General features: G+C 46.3%; 1 protein-coding gene and 56 non-coding genes across 57 annotated transcripts in view; 56 read left to right on the top strand and 1 right to left on the bottom strand.

The window, feature by feature from the left end:
- LOC149081816 (toll-like receptor 9) overlaps positions 1-16,917 on the bottom strand; it is an 84,625-nt gene that overhangs the window by 36,614 nt on the left and 31,094 nt on the right. The gene's annotated exons all lie outside the window — the stretch shown is intronic.
- Positions 83-154, top strand: TRNAD-GUC (transfer RNA aspartic acid (anticodon GUC)). The gene has a single exon. It is a non-coding gene; the product is annotated as a tRNA-Asp (tRNA).
- Positions 410-481, top strand: TRNAD-GUC (transfer RNA aspartic acid (anticodon GUC)). Its single transcript has one exon. It is a non-coding gene; the product is annotated as a tRNA-Asp (tRNA).
- Positions 578-649, top strand: TRNAD-GUC (transfer RNA aspartic acid (anticodon GUC)). The gene has a single exon. It is a non-coding gene; the product is annotated as a tRNA-Asp (tRNA).
- TRNAD-GUC (transfer RNA aspartic acid (anticodon GUC)) lies at positions 905-976 on the top strand. Its single transcript has one exon. It is a non-coding gene; the product is annotated as a tRNA-Asp (tRNA).
- On the top strand, positions 1,073-1,144 carry TRNAD-GUC (transfer RNA aspartic acid (anticodon GUC)). Its single transcript has one exon. It is a non-coding gene; the product is annotated as a tRNA-Asp (tRNA).
- TRNAD-GUC (transfer RNA aspartic acid (anticodon GUC)) lies at positions 1,241-1,312 on the top strand. The gene has a single exon. It is a non-coding gene; the product is annotated as a tRNA-Asp (tRNA).
- Positions 1,409-1,480, top strand: TRNAD-GUC (transfer RNA aspartic acid (anticodon GUC)). The gene has a single exon. It is a non-coding gene; the product is annotated as a tRNA-Asp (tRNA).
- Positions 1,745-1,816, top strand: TRNAD-GUC (transfer RNA aspartic acid (anticodon GUC)). Its single transcript has one exon. It is a non-coding gene; the product is annotated as a tRNA-Asp (tRNA).
- TRNAD-GUC (transfer RNA aspartic acid (anticodon GUC)) lies at positions 2,081-2,152 on the top strand. Its single transcript has one exon. It is a non-coding gene; the product is annotated as a tRNA-Asp (tRNA).
- Positions 2,249-2,320, top strand: TRNAD-GUC (transfer RNA aspartic acid (anticodon GUC)). The gene has a single exon. It is a non-coding gene; the product is annotated as a tRNA-Asp (tRNA).
- On the top strand, positions 2,585-2,656 carry TRNAD-GUC (transfer RNA aspartic acid (anticodon GUC)). Its single transcript has one exon. It is a non-coding gene; the product is annotated as a tRNA-Asp (tRNA).
- Positions 2,753-2,824, top strand: TRNAD-GUC (transfer RNA aspartic acid (anticodon GUC)). Its single transcript has one exon. It is a non-coding gene; the product is annotated as a tRNA-Asp (tRNA).
- TRNAD-GUC (transfer RNA aspartic acid (anticodon GUC)) lies at positions 2,921-2,992 on the top strand. Its single transcript has one exon. It is a non-coding gene; the product is annotated as a tRNA-Asp (tRNA).
- On the top strand, positions 3,257-3,328 carry TRNAD-GUC (transfer RNA aspartic acid (anticodon GUC)). Its single transcript has one exon. It is a non-coding gene; the product is annotated as a tRNA-Asp (tRNA).
- Positions 3,593-3,664, top strand: TRNAD-GUC (transfer RNA aspartic acid (anticodon GUC)). Its single transcript has one exon. It is a non-coding gene; the product is annotated as a tRNA-Asp (tRNA).
- TRNAD-GUC (transfer RNA aspartic acid (anticodon GUC)) lies at positions 3,920-3,991 on the top strand. Its single transcript has one exon. It is a non-coding gene; the product is annotated as a tRNA-Asp (tRNA).
- On the top strand, positions 4,088-4,159 carry TRNAD-GUC (transfer RNA aspartic acid (anticodon GUC)). The gene has a single exon. It is a non-coding gene; the product is annotated as a tRNA-Asp (tRNA).
- TRNAD-GUC (transfer RNA aspartic acid (anticodon GUC)) lies at positions 4,415-4,486 on the top strand. The gene has a single exon. It is a non-coding gene; the product is annotated as a tRNA-Asp (tRNA).
- On the top strand, positions 4,583-4,654 carry TRNAD-GUC (transfer RNA aspartic acid (anticodon GUC)). Its single transcript has one exon. It is a non-coding gene; the product is annotated as a tRNA-Asp (tRNA).
- TRNAD-GUC (transfer RNA aspartic acid (anticodon GUC)) lies at positions 4,910-4,981 on the top strand. The gene has a single exon. It is a non-coding gene; the product is annotated as a tRNA-Asp (tRNA).
- TRNAD-GUC (transfer RNA aspartic acid (anticodon GUC)) lies at positions 5,078-5,149 on the top strand. Its single transcript has one exon. It is a non-coding gene; the product is annotated as a tRNA-Asp (tRNA).
- On the top strand, positions 5,405-5,476 carry TRNAD-GUC (transfer RNA aspartic acid (anticodon GUC)). The gene has a single exon. It is a non-coding gene; the product is annotated as a tRNA-Asp (tRNA).
- TRNAD-GUC (transfer RNA aspartic acid (anticodon GUC)) lies at positions 5,573-5,644 on the top strand. Its single transcript has one exon. It is a non-coding gene; the product is annotated as a tRNA-Asp (tRNA).
- TRNAD-GUC (transfer RNA aspartic acid (anticodon GUC)) lies at positions 6,068-6,139 on the top strand. The gene has a single exon. It is a non-coding gene; the product is annotated as a tRNA-Asp (tRNA).
- Positions 6,236-6,307, top strand: TRNAD-GUC (transfer RNA aspartic acid (anticodon GUC)). Its single transcript has one exon. It is a non-coding gene; the product is annotated as a tRNA-Asp (tRNA).
- Positions 6,563-6,634, top strand: TRNAD-GUC (transfer RNA aspartic acid (anticodon GUC)). The gene has a single exon. It is a non-coding gene; the product is annotated as a tRNA-Asp (tRNA).
- Positions 6,731-6,802, top strand: TRNAD-GUC (transfer RNA aspartic acid (anticodon GUC)). Its single transcript has one exon. It is a non-coding gene; the product is annotated as a tRNA-Asp (tRNA).
- TRNAD-GUC (transfer RNA aspartic acid (anticodon GUC)) lies at positions 7,058-7,129 on the top strand. The gene has a single exon. It is a non-coding gene; the product is annotated as a tRNA-Asp (tRNA).
- Positions 7,226-7,297, top strand: TRNAD-GUC (transfer RNA aspartic acid (anticodon GUC)). The gene has a single exon. It is a non-coding gene; the product is annotated as a tRNA-Asp (tRNA).
- Positions 7,721-7,792, top strand: TRNAD-GUC (transfer RNA aspartic acid (anticodon GUC)). The gene has a single exon. It is a non-coding gene; the product is annotated as a tRNA-Asp (tRNA).
- Positions 7,889-7,960, top strand: TRNAD-GUC (transfer RNA aspartic acid (anticodon GUC)). The gene has a single exon. It is a non-coding gene; the product is annotated as a tRNA-Asp (tRNA).
- TRNAD-GUC (transfer RNA aspartic acid (anticodon GUC)) lies at positions 8,216-8,287 on the top strand. Its single transcript has one exon. It is a non-coding gene; the product is annotated as a tRNA-Asp (tRNA).
- TRNAD-GUC (transfer RNA aspartic acid (anticodon GUC)) lies at positions 8,384-8,455 on the top strand. The gene has a single exon. It is a non-coding gene; the product is annotated as a tRNA-Asp (tRNA).
- Positions 8,711-8,782, top strand: TRNAD-GUC (transfer RNA aspartic acid (anticodon GUC)). The gene has a single exon. It is a non-coding gene; the product is annotated as a tRNA-Asp (tRNA).
- TRNAD-GUC (transfer RNA aspartic acid (anticodon GUC)) lies at positions 8,879-8,950 on the top strand. The gene has a single exon. It is a non-coding gene; the product is annotated as a tRNA-Asp (tRNA).
- Positions 9,047-9,118, top strand: TRNAD-GUC (transfer RNA aspartic acid (anticodon GUC)). Its single transcript has one exon. It is a non-coding gene; the product is annotated as a tRNA-Asp (tRNA).
- On the top strand, positions 9,700-9,771 carry TRNAD-GUC (transfer RNA aspartic acid (anticodon GUC)). The gene has a single exon. It is a non-coding gene; the product is annotated as a tRNA-Asp (tRNA).
- TRNAD-GUC (transfer RNA aspartic acid (anticodon GUC)) lies at positions 9,868-9,939 on the top strand. The gene has a single exon. It is a non-coding gene; the product is annotated as a tRNA-Asp (tRNA).
- TRNAD-GUC (transfer RNA aspartic acid (anticodon GUC)) lies at positions 10,204-10,275 on the top strand. The gene has a single exon. It is a non-coding gene; the product is annotated as a tRNA-Asp (tRNA).
- Positions 10,372-10,443, top strand: TRNAD-GUC (transfer RNA aspartic acid (anticodon GUC)). Its single transcript has one exon. It is a non-coding gene; the product is annotated as a tRNA-Asp (tRNA).
- Positions 10,699-10,770, top strand: TRNAD-GUC (transfer RNA aspartic acid (anticodon GUC)). The gene has a single exon. It is a non-coding gene; the product is annotated as a tRNA-Asp (tRNA).
- On the top strand, positions 10,867-10,938 carry TRNAD-GUC (transfer RNA aspartic acid (anticodon GUC)). Its single transcript has one exon. It is a non-coding gene; the product is annotated as a tRNA-Asp (tRNA).
- TRNAD-GUC (transfer RNA aspartic acid (anticodon GUC)) lies at positions 11,195-11,266 on the top strand. Its single transcript has one exon. It is a non-coding gene; the product is annotated as a tRNA-Asp (tRNA).
- TRNAD-GUC (transfer RNA aspartic acid (anticodon GUC)) lies at positions 11,363-11,434 on the top strand. Its single transcript has one exon. It is a non-coding gene; the product is annotated as a tRNA-Asp (tRNA).
- On the top strand, positions 11,531-11,602 carry TRNAD-GUC (transfer RNA aspartic acid (anticodon GUC)). The gene has a single exon. It is a non-coding gene; the product is annotated as a tRNA-Asp (tRNA).
- TRNAD-GUC (transfer RNA aspartic acid (anticodon GUC)) lies at positions 11,858-11,929 on the top strand. Its single transcript has one exon. It is a non-coding gene; the product is annotated as a tRNA-Asp (tRNA).
- TRNAD-GUC (transfer RNA aspartic acid (anticodon GUC)) lies at positions 12,026-12,097 on the top strand. The gene has a single exon. It is a non-coding gene; the product is annotated as a tRNA-Asp (tRNA).
- Positions 12,194-12,265, top strand: TRNAD-GUC (transfer RNA aspartic acid (anticodon GUC)). Its single transcript has one exon. It is a non-coding gene; the product is annotated as a tRNA-Asp (tRNA).
- Positions 13,669-13,740, top strand: TRNAD-GUC (transfer RNA aspartic acid (anticodon GUC)). Its single transcript has one exon. It is a non-coding gene; the product is annotated as a tRNA-Asp (tRNA).
- Positions 13,837-13,908, top strand: TRNAD-GUC (transfer RNA aspartic acid (anticodon GUC)). The gene has a single exon. It is a non-coding gene; the product is annotated as a tRNA-Asp (tRNA).
- TRNAD-GUC (transfer RNA aspartic acid (anticodon GUC)) lies at positions 14,164-14,235 on the top strand. Its single transcript has one exon. It is a non-coding gene; the product is annotated as a tRNA-Asp (tRNA).
- On the top strand, positions 14,995-15,066 carry TRNAD-GUC (transfer RNA aspartic acid (anticodon GUC)). The gene has a single exon. It is a non-coding gene; the product is annotated as a tRNA-Asp (tRNA).
- Positions 15,985-16,056, top strand: TRNAD-GUC (transfer RNA aspartic acid (anticodon GUC)). The gene has a single exon. It is a non-coding gene; the product is annotated as a tRNA-Asp (tRNA).
- On the top strand, positions 16,153-16,224 carry TRNAD-GUC (transfer RNA aspartic acid (anticodon GUC)). The gene has a single exon. It is a non-coding gene; the product is annotated as a tRNA-Asp (tRNA).
- TRNAD-GUC (transfer RNA aspartic acid (anticodon GUC)) lies at positions 16,480-16,551 on the top strand. The gene has a single exon. It is a non-coding gene; the product is annotated as a tRNA-Asp (tRNA).
- Positions 16,806-16,877, top strand: TRNAD-GUC (transfer RNA aspartic acid (anticodon GUC)). The gene has a single exon. It is a non-coding gene; the product is annotated as a tRNA-Asp (tRNA).

A 16,917-nucleotide genomic window follows, 5' to 3' on the forward strand; every position in this document is an offset into this window, starting at 1 on the left:
ATCGTCCCGTTTGAACTCGGTAGTTCTGTGAATTATTACATTACTTTCAAAATAGTTCTTATATTTCAGGTGTTTGCTCTCCTCCTCGGTAGTATAGTGGTAAGTATCCCCGCCTGTCACGCGGGAGACCGGGGTTCGATTCCCCGCCGGGGAGAATGTTGTATTTTGATCGTCCCGTTTGAATTCGGTAGTTCTGTGAATTATTACATTACTTTCAAAATAGTTCTTAGATTTCAGGTGTCTGATCGCCTCCTCGGTAGTATAGTGGTAAGTATCCACGCGGGAGACCGGGGTTCGATTCCCCGCCGGGGAGAATGATGTATTTTGATCGTCCCGTTTGAATTCGGTAGTTCTGTGAATTATTACATTACTTTCAAAATAGTTCTTAGATTTCAGATGTCTGATCGACTCCTCGGTAGTATAGTGGTAAGTATCCCCGCCTGTCACGCGGGAGACCGGGGTTCGATTCCCCGCCGGGGAGAATGTTGTATTTTGATCGTCCCGTTTGAATTCGGTAGTTCTGTGAATTATTACATTACTTTCAAAATAGTTCTTAGATTTCAGGTGTCTGATCGACTCCTCGGTAGTATAGTGGTAAGTATCCCCGCCTGTCACGCGGGAGACCGGGGTTCGATTCCCCGCCGGGGAGAATGTTGTATTTTGATCGCCCCGTTTGAATTCGGTAGTTCTGTGAATTATTACATTACTTTCAAAATAGTTCTTAGATTTCAGGTGTCTGATCGCCTCCTCGGTAGTATAGTGGTAAGTATCCACGCGGGAGACCGGGGTTCGATTCCCCGCCGGGGAGAATGATGTATTTTGATCGTCCCGTTTGAATTCGGTAGTTCTGTGAATTATTACATTACTTTCAAAATAGTTCTAAGATTTCAGGTGTCTGATCGTCTCCTCGGTAGTATAGTGGTAAGTATCCCCGCCTGTCACGTGGGAGACCGGGGTTCGATTCCCCGCCGGGGAGAATGTTGTATTTTGATCGTCCCGTTTGAACTCGGTCGTTCTGTGAATTATTATATTACTTTCAAAATAGTTCTTAGATTTCAGGTGTCTGATCGCCTCCTCGGTAGTATAGTGGTAAGTATCCCCGCCTGTCACGCGGGAGACCGGGGTTCGATTCCCCGCCGGGGAGAATGTTGTATTTTGATCGTCCCGTTTGAACTCGGTCGTTCTGTGAATTATTACATTACTTTCAAAATAGTTCTTAGATTTCAGGTGTCTGATCGCCTCCTCGGTAGTATAGTGGTAAGTATCCCCGCCTGTCACGCGGGAGACCGGGGTTCGATTCCCCGCCGGGGAGAATGTTGTATTTTGAACGTCCCGTTTGAATTCGGTAGTTCTGTGAATTATTACATTACTTTCAAAATAGTTCTTAGATTTCAGGTGTTTGATCGCCTCCTCGGTAGTATAGTGGTAAGTATCCCCGCTTGTCACGCGGGAGACCGGGGTTCGATTCCCCGCCGGGGAGAATGTTGTATTTTGATCGTCCCGTTTGAATTCGGTAGTTCTGTGAATTATTACATTACTTTCAAAATAGTTCTTAGATTTCAGGTGTCTGATCGCTTCCTCGGTAGTATAGAGGTACGTATCCCCGCCTGTCACGCGGGAGACCGGGGTTCGATTCCCCGCCGGGGAGAATGTGGTATTTTGATCGTCCCGTTTGAATTCGGTAGTTCTGTGAATTATTACATTACTTTCAAAATAGTTCTCAGATTTCAGGTGTCTGATCGCCTCCTCGGTAGTATAGTGGTAAGTATCCCCGCCTGTCACGCGGGAGACCGGGGTTCGATTCCCCGCCGGGGAGAATGTTGTATTTTGAACGTCCCGTTTGAATTCGGTAGTTCTGTGAATTATTACATTACTTTCAAAATAGTTCTTAGATTTCAGGTGTCTGATCGCCTCCTCGGTAGTATAGAGGTACGTATCCCCGCCTGTCACGCGGGAGACCGGGGTTCGATTCCCCGCCGGGGAGAATGTGGTATTTTGATCGTCCCGTTTGAATTCGGTAGTTTTGTGAATTATTACATTACTTTCAAAATAGTTCTTAGATTTCAGGTGTCTGATCGCCTCCTCGGTAGTATAGTGGTAAGTATCCCCGCCTGTCACGCGGGAGACCGGGGTTCGATTCCCCGCCGGGGAGAATGTTGTATTTTGAACATCCCGTTTGAATTCGGTAGTTCTGTGAATTATTACATTACTTTCAAAATAGTTCTTAGATTTCAGGTGTCTGATCGCCTCCTCGGTAGTATAGTGGTAAGTATCCCCGCCTGTCACGCGGGAGACCGGGGTTCGATTCCCCGCCGGGGAGGATGTTGTATTTTGATCGTCCCGTTTGAATTCGGTAGTTCTGTGAATTATTACATTACTTTCAAAATAGTTCTTAGATTTCAGGTGTCTGATCGCTTCCTCGGTAGTATAGAGGTACGTATCCCCGCCTGTCACGCGGGAGACCGGGGTTCGATTCCCCGCCGGGGAGAATGTGGTATTTTGATCGTCCCGTTTGAATTCGGTAGTTCTGTGAATTATTACATTACTTTCAAAATAGTTCTCAGATTTCAGGTGTCTGATCGCCTCCTCGGTAGTATAGTGGTAAGTAACCCCGCCTGTCACGCGGGAGACCGGGGTTCGATTCCCCGCCGGGGAGAATGTTGTATTTTGATCGTCCCGTTTGAATTCGGTAGTTCTGTGAATTATTACATTACTTTCAAAATAGTTCTTAGATTTCAGGTGTCTGACCGCCTCCTCGGTAGTATAGTGGTAAGTATCCCCGCCTGTCACGCGGGACACCGGGGTTCGATTCCCCGCCGGGGAGAATGTTGTATTTTGATCGTCCCGTTTGAATTCGGTAGTTCTGTGAATTATTACATTACTTTCAAATTAGTTCTTAGATTTCAGGTGTCTGATCGCCTCCTCGGTAGTATAGTGGTAAGTATCCCCGCCTGTCACGCGGGAGACCGGGGTTCGATTCCCCGCCGGGGAGAATGTTGTATTTTGATCGTCCCGTTTGAATTCGGTAGTTCTGTGAATTATTACATTACTTTCAAAATAGTTCTTAGATTTCAGGTGTCTGATCGCCTCCTCGGTAGTATAGTGGTAAGTATCCCCGCCTGTTACGCGGGAGACCGGGGTTCGATTCCCCGCCAGGGAGAATGTTGTATTTTGATCGTCCCGTTTGAATTCGGTAGTTCTGTGAATTATTACATTACTTTCAAAATAGTTCTTAGATTTCAGGTGCCTGATCGCCTCCTCGGTAGTATAGTGGTAAGTATCCCCGCCTGTCACGCGGGAGACCGGGGTTCGATTCCCTGCCGGGGAGAATGTTGTATTTTAATCGTCCCGTTTGAATTCGGTCGTTCTGTGAATTATTACATTACTTTCAAAATAGTTCTTAGATTTCAGGTGTCTGCTCGCCTCCTCGGTAGTATAGTGGTAAGTATCCCCGCCTGTCACGCGGGAGACCGGGGTTCGATTCCACGCCGGGGAGAATGTTTTATTTTGATCGTCCCGTTTGAATTCGGTAGTTCTGTGAATTATTACATTACTTTCAAAATAGTTCTTAGATTTCAGGTGTCTGATCGCCTCCTCGGTAGTATAGTGGTAAGTATCCCCGCCTGTCACGCGGGAGACCGGGGTTCGATTCCCCGCCGGGGAGAATGTTGTATTTTGATCGTCCCGTTTGAATTCGGTAGTTCTGTGAATTATTACATTACTTTCAAAATAGTTCTTAGATTTCAGGTGTCTGATCGCCTCCTCGGTAGTATAGTGGTAAGTATCCACGCGGGAGACCGGGGTTCGATTCCCCGCCGGGGAGAATGATGTATTTTGATCGTCCCGTTTGAATTCGGTAGTTCTGTGAATTATTACATTACTTTCAAAATAGTTCTTAGATTTCAGGTGTCTGATCGACTCCTCGGTAGTATAGTGGTAAGTATCCCCGCCTGTCACGCGGGAGACCGGGGTTCGATTCCCCGCCGGGGAGAATGTTGTATTTTGATCGTCCCGTTTGAACTCGGTAGTTCTGTGAATTATTACATTACTTTCAAAATAGTTCTTATATTTCAGGTGTTTGCTCTCCTCCTCGGTAGTATAGTGGTAAGTATCCCCGCCTGTCACGCGGGAGACCGGGGTTCGATTCCCCGCCGGGGAGAATGTTGTATTTTGATCGTCCCGTTTGAATTCGGTAGTTCTGTGAATTATTACATTACTTTCAAAATAGTTCTTAGATTTCAGGTGTCTGATCGCCTCCTCGGTAGTATAGTGGTAAGTATCCACGCGGGAGACCGGGGTTCGATTCCCCGCCGGGGAGAATGATGTATTTTGATCGTCCCGTTTGAATTCGGTAGTTCTGTGAATTATTACATTACTTTCAAAATAGTTCTTAGATTTCAGGTGTCTGATCGACTCCTCGGTAGTATAGTGGTAAGTATCCCCGCCTGTCACGCGGGAGACCGGGGTTCGATTCCCCGCCGGGGAGAATGTTGTATTTTGATCGTCCCGTTTGAACTCGGTAGTTCTGTGAATTATTACATTACTTTCAAAATAGTTCTTAGATTTCAGGTGTCTGATCGCCTCCTCGGTAGTATAGTGGTAAGTATCCCCGCCTGTCACGCGGGAGACCGGGGTTCGATTCCCCGCCGGGGAGAATGTTGTATTTTGATCGTCCCGTTTGAATTCGGTAGTTCTGTGAATTATTACATTACTTTCAAAATAGTTCTTAGATTTCAGGTGTCTGATCGCCTCCTCGGTAGTATAGTGGTAAGTATCCACGCGGGAGACCGGGGTTCGATTCCCCGCCGGGGAGAATGATGTATTTTGATCGTCCCGTTTGAATTCGGTAGTTCTGTGAATTATTACATTACTTTCAAAATAGTTCTTAGATTTCAGGTGTCTGATCGGCTCCTCGGTAGTATAGTGGTAAGTATCCCCGCCTGTCACGCGGGAGACCGGGGTTCGATTCCCCGCCGGGGAGAATGTTGTATTTTGATCGTCCCGTTTGAACTCGGTAGTTCTGTGAATTATTACATTACTTTCAAAATAGTTCTTAGATTTCAGGTGTCTGCTCTCCTCCTCGGTAGTATAGTGGTAAGTATCCCCGCCTGTCACGCGGGAGACCGGGGTTCGATTCCCCGCCGGGGAGAATGTTGTATTTTGATCGTCCCGTTTGAATTCGGTAGTTCTGTGAATTATTACATTACTTTCAAAATAGTTCTTAGATTTCAGGTGTCTGATCGCCTCCTCGGTAGTATAGTGGTAAGTATCCACGCGGGACACCGGGGTTCGATTCCCCGCCGGGGAGAATGATGTATTTTGATCGTCCCGTTTGAATTCGGTAGTTCTGTGAATTATTACATTACTTTCAAAATAGTTCTTAGATTTCAGGTGTCTGATCGACTCCTCGGTAGTATAGTGGTAAGTATCCCCGCCTGTCACGCGGGAGACCGGGGTTCGATTCCCCGCCGGGGAGAATGTTGTATTTTGATCGTCCCGTTTGAACTCGGTAGTTCTGTGAATTATTACATTACTTTCAAAATAGTTCTTAGATTTCAGGTGTCTGCTCTCCTCCTCGGTAGTATAGTGGTAAGTATCCCCGCCTGTCACGCGGGAGACCGGGGTTCGATTCCCCGCCGGGGAGAATGTTGTATTTTGATCGTCCCGTTTGAATTCGGTAGTTCTGTGAATTATTACATTACTTTCAAAATAGTTCTTAGATTTCAGGTGTCTGATCGCCTCCTCGGTAGTATAGTGGTAAGTATCCCCGATTGTCACGCGGGAGATCGGGGTTCGATTCCCCGCCGGGGAAAATGTTGTATTTTGATCGTCCCGTTTTAATTCGGTAGTTCTGTGAATTATTACATTACTTTCAAAATAGTTCTTAGATTTCAGGTGTCTGATCGCCTCCTCGGTAGTATAGTGGTAAGTATCCACGCGGGAGACCGGTGTTCGATTCCCCGCCGGGGAGAATGATGTATTTTGATCGTCCCGTTTGAATTCGGTAGTTCTGTGAATTATTACATTACTTTCAAAATAGTTCTTAGATTTCAGGTGTCTGATCGACTCCTCGGTAGTATAGTGGTAAGTATCCCCGCCTGTCACGCGGAAGACCGGGGTTCGATTCCCCGCCGGGGAGAATGTTGTATTTTGATCGTCCCGTTTGAACTCGGTAGTTCTGTGAATTATTACATTACTTTCAAAATAGTTCTTAGATTTCAGGTGTCTGATCGCCTCCTCGGTAGTATAGTGGTAAGTATCCCCGCCTGTCACGCGGGAGACCGGGGTTCGATTCCCCGCCGGGGAGAATGTTGTATTTTGATCGTCCCGTTTGAATTCGGTAGTTCTGTGAATTATTACATTACTTTCAAAATAGTTCTTAGATTTCAGGTGTCTGATCGCCTCCTCGGTAGTATAGTGGTAAGTATCCACGCGGGAGACCGGGGTTCGATTCCCCGCCGGGGAGAATGATGTATTTTGATCGTCCCGTTTGAATTCGGTAGTTCTGTGAATTATTACATTACTTTCAAAATAGTTCTTAGATTTCAGGTGTCTGATCGGCTCCTCGGTAGTATAGTGGTAAGTATCCCCGCCTGTCACGCGGGAGACCGGGGTTCGATTCCCCGCCGGGGAGAATGTTGTATTTTGATCGTCCCGTTTGAACTCGGTAGTTCTGTGAATTATTACATTACTTTCAAAATAGTTCTTAGATTTCAGGTGTCTGCTCTCCTCCTCGGTAGTATAGTGGTAAGTATCCCCGCCTGTCACGCGGGAGACCGGGGTTCGATTCCCCGCCGGGGAGAATGTTGTATTTTGATCGTCCCGTTTGAATTCGGTAGTTCTGTGAATTATTACATTACTTTCAAAATAGTTCTTAGATTTCAGGTGTCTGATCGCCTCCTCGGTAGTATAGTGGTAAGTATCCACGCGGGAGACCGGGGTTCGATTCCCCGCCGGGGAGAATGATGTATTTTGATCGTCCCGTTTGAATTCGGTAGTTCTGTGAATTATTACATTACTTTCAAAATAGTTCTTAGATTTCAGGTGTCTGATCGACTCCTCGGTAGTATAGTGGTAAGTATCCCCGCCTGTCACGCGGGAGACCGGGGTTCGATTCCCCGCCGGGGAGAATGTTGTATTTTGATCGTCCCGTTTGAACTCGGTAGTTCTGTGAATTATTACATTACTTTCAAAATAGTTCTTAGATTTCAGGTGTCTGCTCTCCTCCTCGGTAGTATAGTGGTAAGTATCCCCGCCTGTCACGCGGGAGACCGGGGTTCGATTCCCCGCCGGGGAGAATGTTGTATTTTGATCGTCCCGTTTGAATTCGGTAGTTCTGTGAATTATTACATTACTTTCAAAATAGTTCTTAGATTTCAGGTGTCTGATCGCCTCCTCGGTAGTATAGTGGTAAGTATCCCCGATTGTCACGCGGGAGATCGGGGTTCGATTCCCCGCCGGGGAAAATGTTGTATTTTGATCGTCCCGTTTTAATTCGGTAGTTCTGTGAATTATTACATTACTTTCAAAATAGTTCTTAGATTTCAGGTGTCTGATCGCCTCCTCGGTAGTATAGTGGTAAGTATCCACGCGGGAGACCGGTGTTCGATTCCCCGCCGGGGAGAATGATGTATTTTGATCGTCCCGTTTGAATTCGGTAGTTCTGTGAATTATTACATTACTTTCAAAATAGTTCTTAGATTTCAGGTGTCTGATCGACTCCTCGGTAGTATAGTGGTAAGTATCCCCGCCTGTCACGCGGAAGACCGGGGTTCGATTCCCCGCCGGGGAGAATGTTGTATTTTGATCGTCCCGTTTGAATTCGGTAGTTCTGTGAATTATTACATTACTTTCAAAATAGTTCTTAGATTTCAGGTGTCTGATCGCCTCCTCGGTAGTATAGTGGTAAGTATCCCCGCCTGTCACGCGGGAGACCGGGGTTCGATTCCCCGCCGGGGAGAATGTTGTATTTTGATCGTCCCGTTTGAATTCGGTAGTTCTGTGAATTATTACATTACTTTCAAAATAGTTCTTAGATTTCAGGTGTCTGATCGCCTCCTCGGTAGTATAGTGGTAAGTATCCACGCGGGAGGCCGGGGTTCGATTCCCCGCCGGGGAGAATGATGTATTTTGATCGTCCCGTTTGAATTCGGTAGTTCTGTGAATTATTACATTACTTTCAAAATAGTTCTTAGATTTGAGGTGTCTGATCGACTCCTCGGTAGTATAGTGGTAAGTATCCCCGCCTGTCACGCGGGAGACCGGGGTTCGATTCCCCGCCGGGGAGAATGTTGTATTTTGATCGTCCCGTTTGAACTCGGTAGTTCTGTGAATTATTACATTACTTTCAAAATAGTTCTTAGATTTCAGGTGTCTGCTCGCCTCCTCGGTAGTATAGTGGTAAGTATCCCCGCCTGTCACGCGGGAGACCGGGGTTCGATTCCCCGGCGGGGAGAATGTTGTATTTTGATCTTCCCGTTTGAATTCGGTAGTTCTGTGAATTATTACATTACTTTCAAAATAGTTCTTAGATTTCAGGTGTCTGATCACCTCCTCGGTAGTATAGTGGTAAGTATCCACGCGAGAGATCGGGGTTCGATTCCCCTCCGGGGAGAATGTTGTATTTTGATCGTCCCGTTTGAATTCGGTAGTTCTGTGAATTATTACATTACTTTCAAAATAGTTCTTAGATTTCAGGTGTGTGATCGCCTCCTCGGTAGTATAGTGGTAAGTATCCCCGCCTGTCACGCGGGAGACCGGGGTTCGATTCCCCGCCGGGGAGAATGTTGTATTTTGATCGTCCCGTTTGAATTCGGTAGTTCTGTGAATTATTACATTACTTTCAAAATAGTTCTTAGATTTCAGGTGTCTGATCGCCTCCTCGGTAGTATAGTGGTAAGTATCCCCGCCTGTCACGCGGGAGACCGGGGTTCGATTCCCCGCCGGGGAGAATGTTGTATTTTGATCGTCCCGTTTGAATTCGGTAGTTCTGTGAATTATTACATTACTTTCAAAATAGTTCTTAGATTTCAGGTGTCTGATCGCCTCCTCGGTAGTATAGTGGTAAGTATCCCCGCCTGTCACGCGGGAGACCGGGGTTCGATTCCCCGCCGGGGAGAATGTTGTATTTTGATCGTCCCGTTTGAATTCGGTAGTTCTGTGAATTATTACATTACTTTCAAAATAGTTCTTAGATTTCAGGTGTCTGATCGCCTCCTCGGTAGTATAATGGTAAGTATCCCCGCCTGTCACGCGGGAGAAAGGGGTTCGATTCCCCGCCGGGGAGAATGTTGTATTTTGATCGTCCCGTTTGAATTCGGTAGTTCTGTGAATTATTACATTACTTTCAAAATGGTTCTTAGATTTCAGGTGTCTGATCGCCTCCTCGGTAGTATAGTGGTAAGTATTCACGCGGGAGACCGGGGTTCGATTCCCCGCCGGGGAGAATGTTGTATTTTGATCGTCCCGTTTGAATTCGGTAGTTCTGTGAATTATTACATTACTTTCAAAATAGTTCTTAGATTTCAGGTGTCTGATCGCCTCCTCGGTAGTATAGTGGTAAGTATTCACGCGGGAGACCGGGTTCGATTCCCCGCCGGGGAGAATGTTGTATTTTGATCGTCCCGTTTGAATTCGGTAGTTCTGTGAATTATTACATTACTTTCAAAATAGTTCTTAGATTTCAGGTGTCTGATCGCCTCCTCGGTAGTATAGTGGTAAGTATCCCCGCCTGTCACGCGTGAGACCGGGGTTCGATTCCCCGCCGGGGAGAATGTTGTATTTTGATCGTCCCGTTTGAATTCGGTAGTTCTGTGAATTATTACATTACTTTCAAAATAGTTCTTAGATTTCAGGTGTCTGATCGCCTCCTCGGTAGTATAGTGGTAAGTATCCCCGCCTGTCACGCGGGAGACCGGGGTTCGATTCCCCGCCGGGGAGATTGTTGTATTTTGATCGTCCCGTTTGAATTCGGTAGTTCTGTGAATTATTACATTACTTTCAAAATAGTTCTTAGATTTCAGGTGTCTGATCGCCTCCTCGGTAGTATAGTGGTAAGTATCCCCGCCTGTCACGCGGGAGACCGGGGTTCGATTAACCGCCGGGGAGAATGGTGTATTTTGATCGTCCCGTTTGAATTCGGTAGTTCTGTGAATTATTACATTACTTTCAAAATAGTTCTCAGATTTCAGGTGTCTGATCGCCTCCTCGGTAGTATAGTGGTAAGTATCCCCGCCTGTCACGCGGGAGACCGGGGTTCGATTCCCCGCCGGAGAGAATGTTGTATTTTGATCGTCCCGTTTGAATTCGGTAGTTCTGTGAATTATTACATTACATTCAAAATAGTTCTTAGATTTCAGGTGTCTGATCGCCTCCTCGGTAGTATAGTGGTAAGTATCCCCGCCTGTCACGCGGGAGACCGGGGTTCGATTCCCCGCCGGGGAGAATGTTGTATTTTGATCGTCCCGTTTGAATTCGGTAGTTCTGTGAATTATTACATTACTTTCAAAATAGTTCTTAGATTTCAGGTGTCTGATCGCCTCCTCGGTAGTATAGTGGTAAGTATTCACGCGGGAGACCGGGGTTCGATTCCCCGCCGGGGAGAATGTTGTATTTTGATCGTCCCGTTTGAATTCGGTAGTTCTGTGAATTATTACATTACTTTCAAAAGAGTTCTTAGATTTCAGGTGTCTGATCGCCTCCTCGGTAGTATAGTGGTAAGTATCCCCGCCTGTCACGCGGGAGACCGGGGTTCGATTCCCCGCCGGGGAGAATGTTGTATTTTGATCGTCCCGTTTGAATTCGGTAGTTCTGTGAATTATTACATTACTTTCAAAATAGTTCTTAGATTTCAGGTGTCTGATCGCCTCCTCGGTAGTATAGTGGTAAGTATCCCCGCCTGTCACGCGGGAGACCGGGGTTCGATTCCCCGCCGGGGAGAATGTTGTATTTTGATCGTCCCGTTTGAATTCGGTAGTTCTGTGAATTATTACATTACTTTCAAAATAGTTCTTAGATTTCAGGTGTCTGCTCGCCTCCTCGGTAGTATAGTGGTAAGTATCCACGCGGGAGACCGGGTTTTCGATTCCCCGCCGGGGAGAATGTTGTATTTTGATCGTCCCGTTTGAATTCGGTAGTTCTGTGAATTATTACATTACTTTCAAAATAGTGCTTAGATTTCAGGCGTCTGCTCGCCTCCTCGGTAGTATAGTGGTAAGTATCCCCGCCTGTCACGCGGGAGACCGGGGTTCGATTCCCCGCCGGGGAGAATGTTGTATTTTGATCGTCCCGTTTGAATTCGGTAGTTCTGTGAATTATTACATTACTTTCAAAATAGTTCTTAGATTTCAGGTGTCTGCTCGCCTCCTCGGTAGTATAGTGGTAAGTACCCCCGCCTGTCACGCGGGAGACCGGGGTTCGATTCCCCGCCGGGGAGAATGTTGTATTTTGATCGTCCCGTTTGAACTCGGTAGTTCTGTGAATTATTACATTACTTTCAAAATAGTTCTTAGATTTCAGGTGTCTGCTCGCCTCCTCGGTAGTATAGTGGTAAGTACCCCCGCCTGTCACGCGGGAGACCGGGGTTCGATTCCCCGCCGGGGAGAATGTTGTATTTTGATCGTCCCGTTTGAATTCGGTAGTTCTGTGAATTATTACATTACTTTCAAAATAGTTCTTAGATTTCAGGTGTCTGATCACCTCCTCGGTAGTATAGTGGTAAGTATCCACGCGGGAAATCGGGGTTCGATTCCCCGCCGGGAAGAATGTTGGATTTTGATCGTCCCGTTTGAATTCGGTAGTTCTGTGAATTATTACATTACTTTCAAAATAGTTCTTAGATTTCAGGTGTCTGATCGCCTGCTCGGTAGTATAGTGGTAAGTATCCCCGCCTGTCACGCGGGAGACCGGGGTTCGATTCCCCGCCGGGGAGAATGTTGTATTTTGATCGTCCCGTTTGAATTCGGTAGTTCTGTGAATTATTACATTACTTTCAAAATAGTTCTTAGATTTCAGGTGTCTGATCGCCTCCTCGGTAGTATAGTGGTAAGTATCCCCGCCTGTCACGCGGGAGACCGGGGTTCGATTCCCCGCCGGAGAGAATGTTGTATTTTGATCGTCCCGTTTGAATTCGGTAGTTCTGTGAATTATTACATTACTTTCAAAATAGTTCTTAGATTTCAGGTGTCTGATCGCCTCCTCGGTAGTATAGTGGTAAGTATCCCCGCCTGTCACGCGGGAGACCGGGGTTCGATTCCCCGCCGGGGAGAATGTTGTATTTTGATCGTCCCGTTTGAATTCGGTAGTTCTGTGAATTATTACATTACTTTCAAAATAGTTCTTAGATTTCAGGTGTCTGATCGCCTCCTCGGTAGTATAATGGTAAGTATCCCCGCCTGTCACGCGGGAGACAGGGGTTCGATTCCCCGCCGGGGAGAATGTTGTATTTTGATCGTCCCGTTTGAATTCGGTAGTTCTGTGAATTATTACATTACTTTCAAAATGGTTCTTAGATTTCAGGTGTCTGATCGCCTCCTCGGTAGTATAGTGGTAAGTATTCACGCGGGAGACCGGGGTTCGATTCCCCGCCGGGGAGAATGTTTTATTTTGATCGTCCCGTTTGAATTCGGTAGTTCTGTGAATTATTACATTACTTTCAAAATAGTTCTTAGATTTCAGGTGTCTGATCGCCTCCTCGGTAGTATAGTGGTAAGTATCCCCGCCTGTCACGCGGGAGACCGGGGTTCGATTTCCCGCCGGGAGAATGTTGTATTTTGATCGTCCCGTTTGAATTCGGTAGTTCTGTGAATTATTACATTACTTTCAAAATAGTTCTTAGATTTCAGGTGTTTGATCGCCTCCTCGGTAGTATAATGGTAAGAATCCCCGCCTGTCACGCGGGAGACAGGGGTTCGATTTCCCGCCGGGGAGAATGTTGTATTTTGATCGTCCCGTTTGAATTCGGTAGTTCTGTGAATTATTACATTACTTTCAAAATGGCTCTTAGATTTGAGGTGTCTGATCGCCTCCTCGGTAGTATAGTGGTAAGTATTCACGCGGCAGACCGGGGTTCGATTCCCCGCCGGGGAGAATGTTGTATTTTGATCGTCCCGTTTGAATTCGGTAGTTCTGTGAATTATTACATTACTTTCAAAATAGTTCTTAGATTTCAGGTGTCTGATCACCTCCTCGGTAGTATAGTGGTAAGTATCCACGCGGGAAATCGGGGTTCGATTCCCCGCCGGGGAGAATGTTGTATTTTGATCGTCCCGTTTGAATTCGGTAGTTCTGTGAATTATTACATTACTTTCAAAATAGTTCTTAGATTTCAGGTGTCTGATCGCCTCCTCGGTAGTATAGTGGTAAGTATCCCCGCCTGTCACGCGGGAGACCGGGGTTCGATTTCCCGCCGGGGAGAATGTTGTATTTTGATCGTCCCGTTTGAATTCGGTAGTTCTGTGAATTATTACATTACTTTCAAAATGGCTCTCAGATTTCAGGTGTCTGATCGCCTCCTCGGTAGTATAGTGGTAAGTATTCACGCGGGAGACCGGGGTTCGATTCCCCGCCGGGGAGAATGTTGTATTTTGATCGTCCCGTTTGAATTCGGTAGTTCTGTGAATTATTACATTACTTTCAAAATAGTTCTTAGATTTCAGGTGTCTGATCGACTCCTCGGTAGTATAGTGGTAAGTATCCCCGCCTGTCACGCGGGAGACCGGGGTTCGATTCCCCGCCGGGGAGAATGTTGTATTTTGATCGTCCCGTTTGAACTCGGTAGTTCTGTGAATTATTACATTACTTTCAAAATAGTTCTTAGATTTCAGGTGTCTGATCGCCTCCTCGGTAGTATAGTGGTAAGTATCCCCGCCTGTCAAGCGGGAGACCGGGGTTCGATTCCCCGCCGGGGAGAATGTTGTATTTTGATCGTCCCGTTTGAATTCGGTAGTTCTGTGAATTATTACATTACTTTCAAAATAGTTCTTAGATTTCAGGTGTCTGATCGCCTCCTCGGTAGTATAGTGGTAAGTATCCACGCGGGAGACCGGGGTTCGATTCCCCGCCGGGGAGAATGATGTATTTTGATCGTCCCGTTTGAATTCGGTAGTTCTGTGAATTATTACATTACTTTCAAAATAGTTCTTAGATTTCAGGTGTCTGATCGGCTCCTCGGTAGTATAGTGGTAAGTATCCCCGCCTGTCACGCGGGAGACCGGGGTTCGATTCCCCGCCGGGGAGAATGTTGTATTTTGATCGTCCCGTTTGAATTCGGTAGTTCTGTGAATTATTACATTACTTTCAAAATAGTTCTTAGATTTCAGGTGTCTGATCGCCTCCTCGGTAGTATAGTGGTAAGTATCCCCGCCTGTCACGCTGGAGACCGGGGTTCGATTTCCCGCCGGGGAGAATGTTGTATTTTGATCGTCCCGTTTGAATTCGGTAGTTCTGTGAATTATTACATTACTTTCAAAATAGTTCTTAGATTTCAGGTGTTTGATCGCCTCCTCGGTAGTATAATGGTAAGTATCCCCGCCTGTCACGCGGGAGACAGGGGTTCGATTTCCCGCCGGGGAGAATGTTGTATTTTGATCGTCCCGTTTGAATTCGGTAGTTCTGTGAATTATTACATTACTTTCAAAATAGTTCTTAGATTTCAGGTGTCTGCTCGCCTCCTCGGTAGTATAGTGGTAAGTATCCCCGCCTGTCACGCGGGAGACCGGGGTTCGATTCCCCGCCGGTGAGAATGTTGTATTTTGATCGTCCCGTTTGAATTCGGTAGTTCTGTGAATTATTACATTACTTTCAAAATAGTTCTTAGATTTCAGGTGTCTGATCACCTCCTCGGTAGTATAGTGGTAAGTATCCACGCGGGAAATCGGGGTTCGATTCCCCGCCGGGGAGAATGTTGTATATTGATCGTCCCGTTTGAATTCGGTAGTTCTGTGAATTATTACATTACTTTCAAAATAGTTCTTAGATTTCAGGTGTCTGATCGCCTCCTCGGTAGTATAGTGGTAAGTATCCCCGCCTGTCACGCGGGAGACCGGGGTTCGATTCCCCGCCGGGGAGAATGTTGTATTTTGATCGTCCCGTTTGAATTCGGTAGTTCTGTGAATTATTACATTACTTTCAAAATAGTTCTTAGATTTCAGGTGTTTGATCGCCTCCTCGGTAGTATAATGGTAAGTATCCCCGCCTGTCACGCGGGAGACAGGGGTTCGATTTCCCGCCGGGGAGAATGTTGTATTTTGATCGTCCCGTTTGAATTCGGTAGTTCTGTGAATTATTACATTACTTTCAAAATGGCTCTTAGATTTCAGGTGTCTGATCGCCTCCTCGGTAGTATAATGGTAAGTATCCCCGCCTGTCACGCGGGAGACAGGGGTTCGATTTCCCGCCGGGGAGAATGTTGTATTTTGATCGTCCCGTTTGAATTCGGTAGTTCTGTGAATTATTACATTACTTTCAAAATGGCTCTTAGATTTCAGGTGTCTGATCGCCTCCTCGGTAGTATAGTGGTAAGTATTCACGCGGGAGACCGGGGTTCGATTCCCCGCCGGGGAGAATGTTGTATTTTGATCGTCCCGTTTGAATTCGGTAGTTCTGTGAATTATTACATTACTTTCAAAATAGTTCTTAGATTTCAGGTGTCTGATCACCTCCTCGGTAGTATAGTGGTAAGTATCCACGCGGGAAATCGGGGTTCGATTCCCCGCCGGGGAGAATGTTGTATTTTGATCGTCCCGTTTGAATTCGGTAGTTCTGTGAATTATTACATTACTTTCAAAATAGTTCTTAGATTTCAGGTGTCTGATCGCCTCCTCGGTAGTATAGTGGTAAGTATCCCCGCCTGTCACGCGGGAGACCGGCGTTCGATTCCCCGCCGGGGAGAATGTTGTATTTTGATCGTCCCGTTTGAATTCGGTAGTTCTGTGAATTATTACATTACTTTCAAAATAGTTCTCAGATTTCAGGTGTCTGATCGCCTCCTCGGTAGTATAGTGGTAAGTATCCCCGCCTGTCACGCGGGAGACCGGGGTTCGATTCCCCGCCGGGGAGAATGTTGTATTTTGATCGTCCCGTCTGAATTCGGTAGTTCTGTGAATTATTACATTACATTCAAAATAGTTCTTAGATTTCAGGTGCCTGAACGCCTCCTCGGTAGTATAGTGGTAAGTATCCCCGCCTGTCACGCGGGAGACCGGGGTTCGATTCCCCGCCGGGGAGAATGTTGTATTTTGATCGTCCCGTTTAAATTCGGTAGTTCTGTGAATTATTACATTACTTTCAAAATAGTTCTTAGATTTCAGGTGTCTGATCGCCTCCTCGGTAGTATAGTGGTAAGTATTCACGCGGGAGACCGGGGTTCGATTCCCCGCCGGGGAGAATGTTGTATTTTGATCGTCCCGTTTGAATTCGGTAGTTCTGTGAATTATTACATTACTTTCAAAATAGTTCTTAGATTTCAGGTGTCTGCTCGCCTCCTCGGTAGTATAGTGGTAAGTATCCCCGCCTGTCACGCGGGAGGCCGGGGTTCGATTCCCCGCCGGGGAGAATGTTGTATTTTGATCGTCCCGTTTGAATTCGGTAGTTCTGTGAAGTATTACATTACTTTAAAATAGTTCTTAGACTTCAGGTGTCTGATCGCCTCCTCGGTAGTATAGTGGTAAGTATTCACGCGGGAGACCGGGGTTCGATTCCCCGCCGGGGAGAATGTTGTATTTTGATCGTCCCATTTGAATTCGGTGGTTCTGTGAATTATTACATTACTTTCAAAACAGTTCTTAGATTTCAGGTGTCTGATCGCCTCCTCGGTAGTATAGTGGTAAGTATCCCCGCCTGTCACGCGGGAGACCGGGGTTCGATTCCCCGCCGGGGAGAATGTTGTATTTTGATCGTCCCGTTTGAATTCGGTAGTTC

Source organism: Pholcus phalangioides, unplaced genomic scaffold (genome assembly GCF_987345545.1).
Source record: "Pholcus phalangioides strain wild (caught in Gottingen) unplaced genomic scaffold, Ppha-v1.0 ptg000009l_1, whole genome shotgun sequence".
NCBI classification, from domain to species: Eukaryota; Metazoa; Arthropoda; class Arachnida; order Araneae; family Pholcidae; genus Pholcus; species Pholcus phalangioides.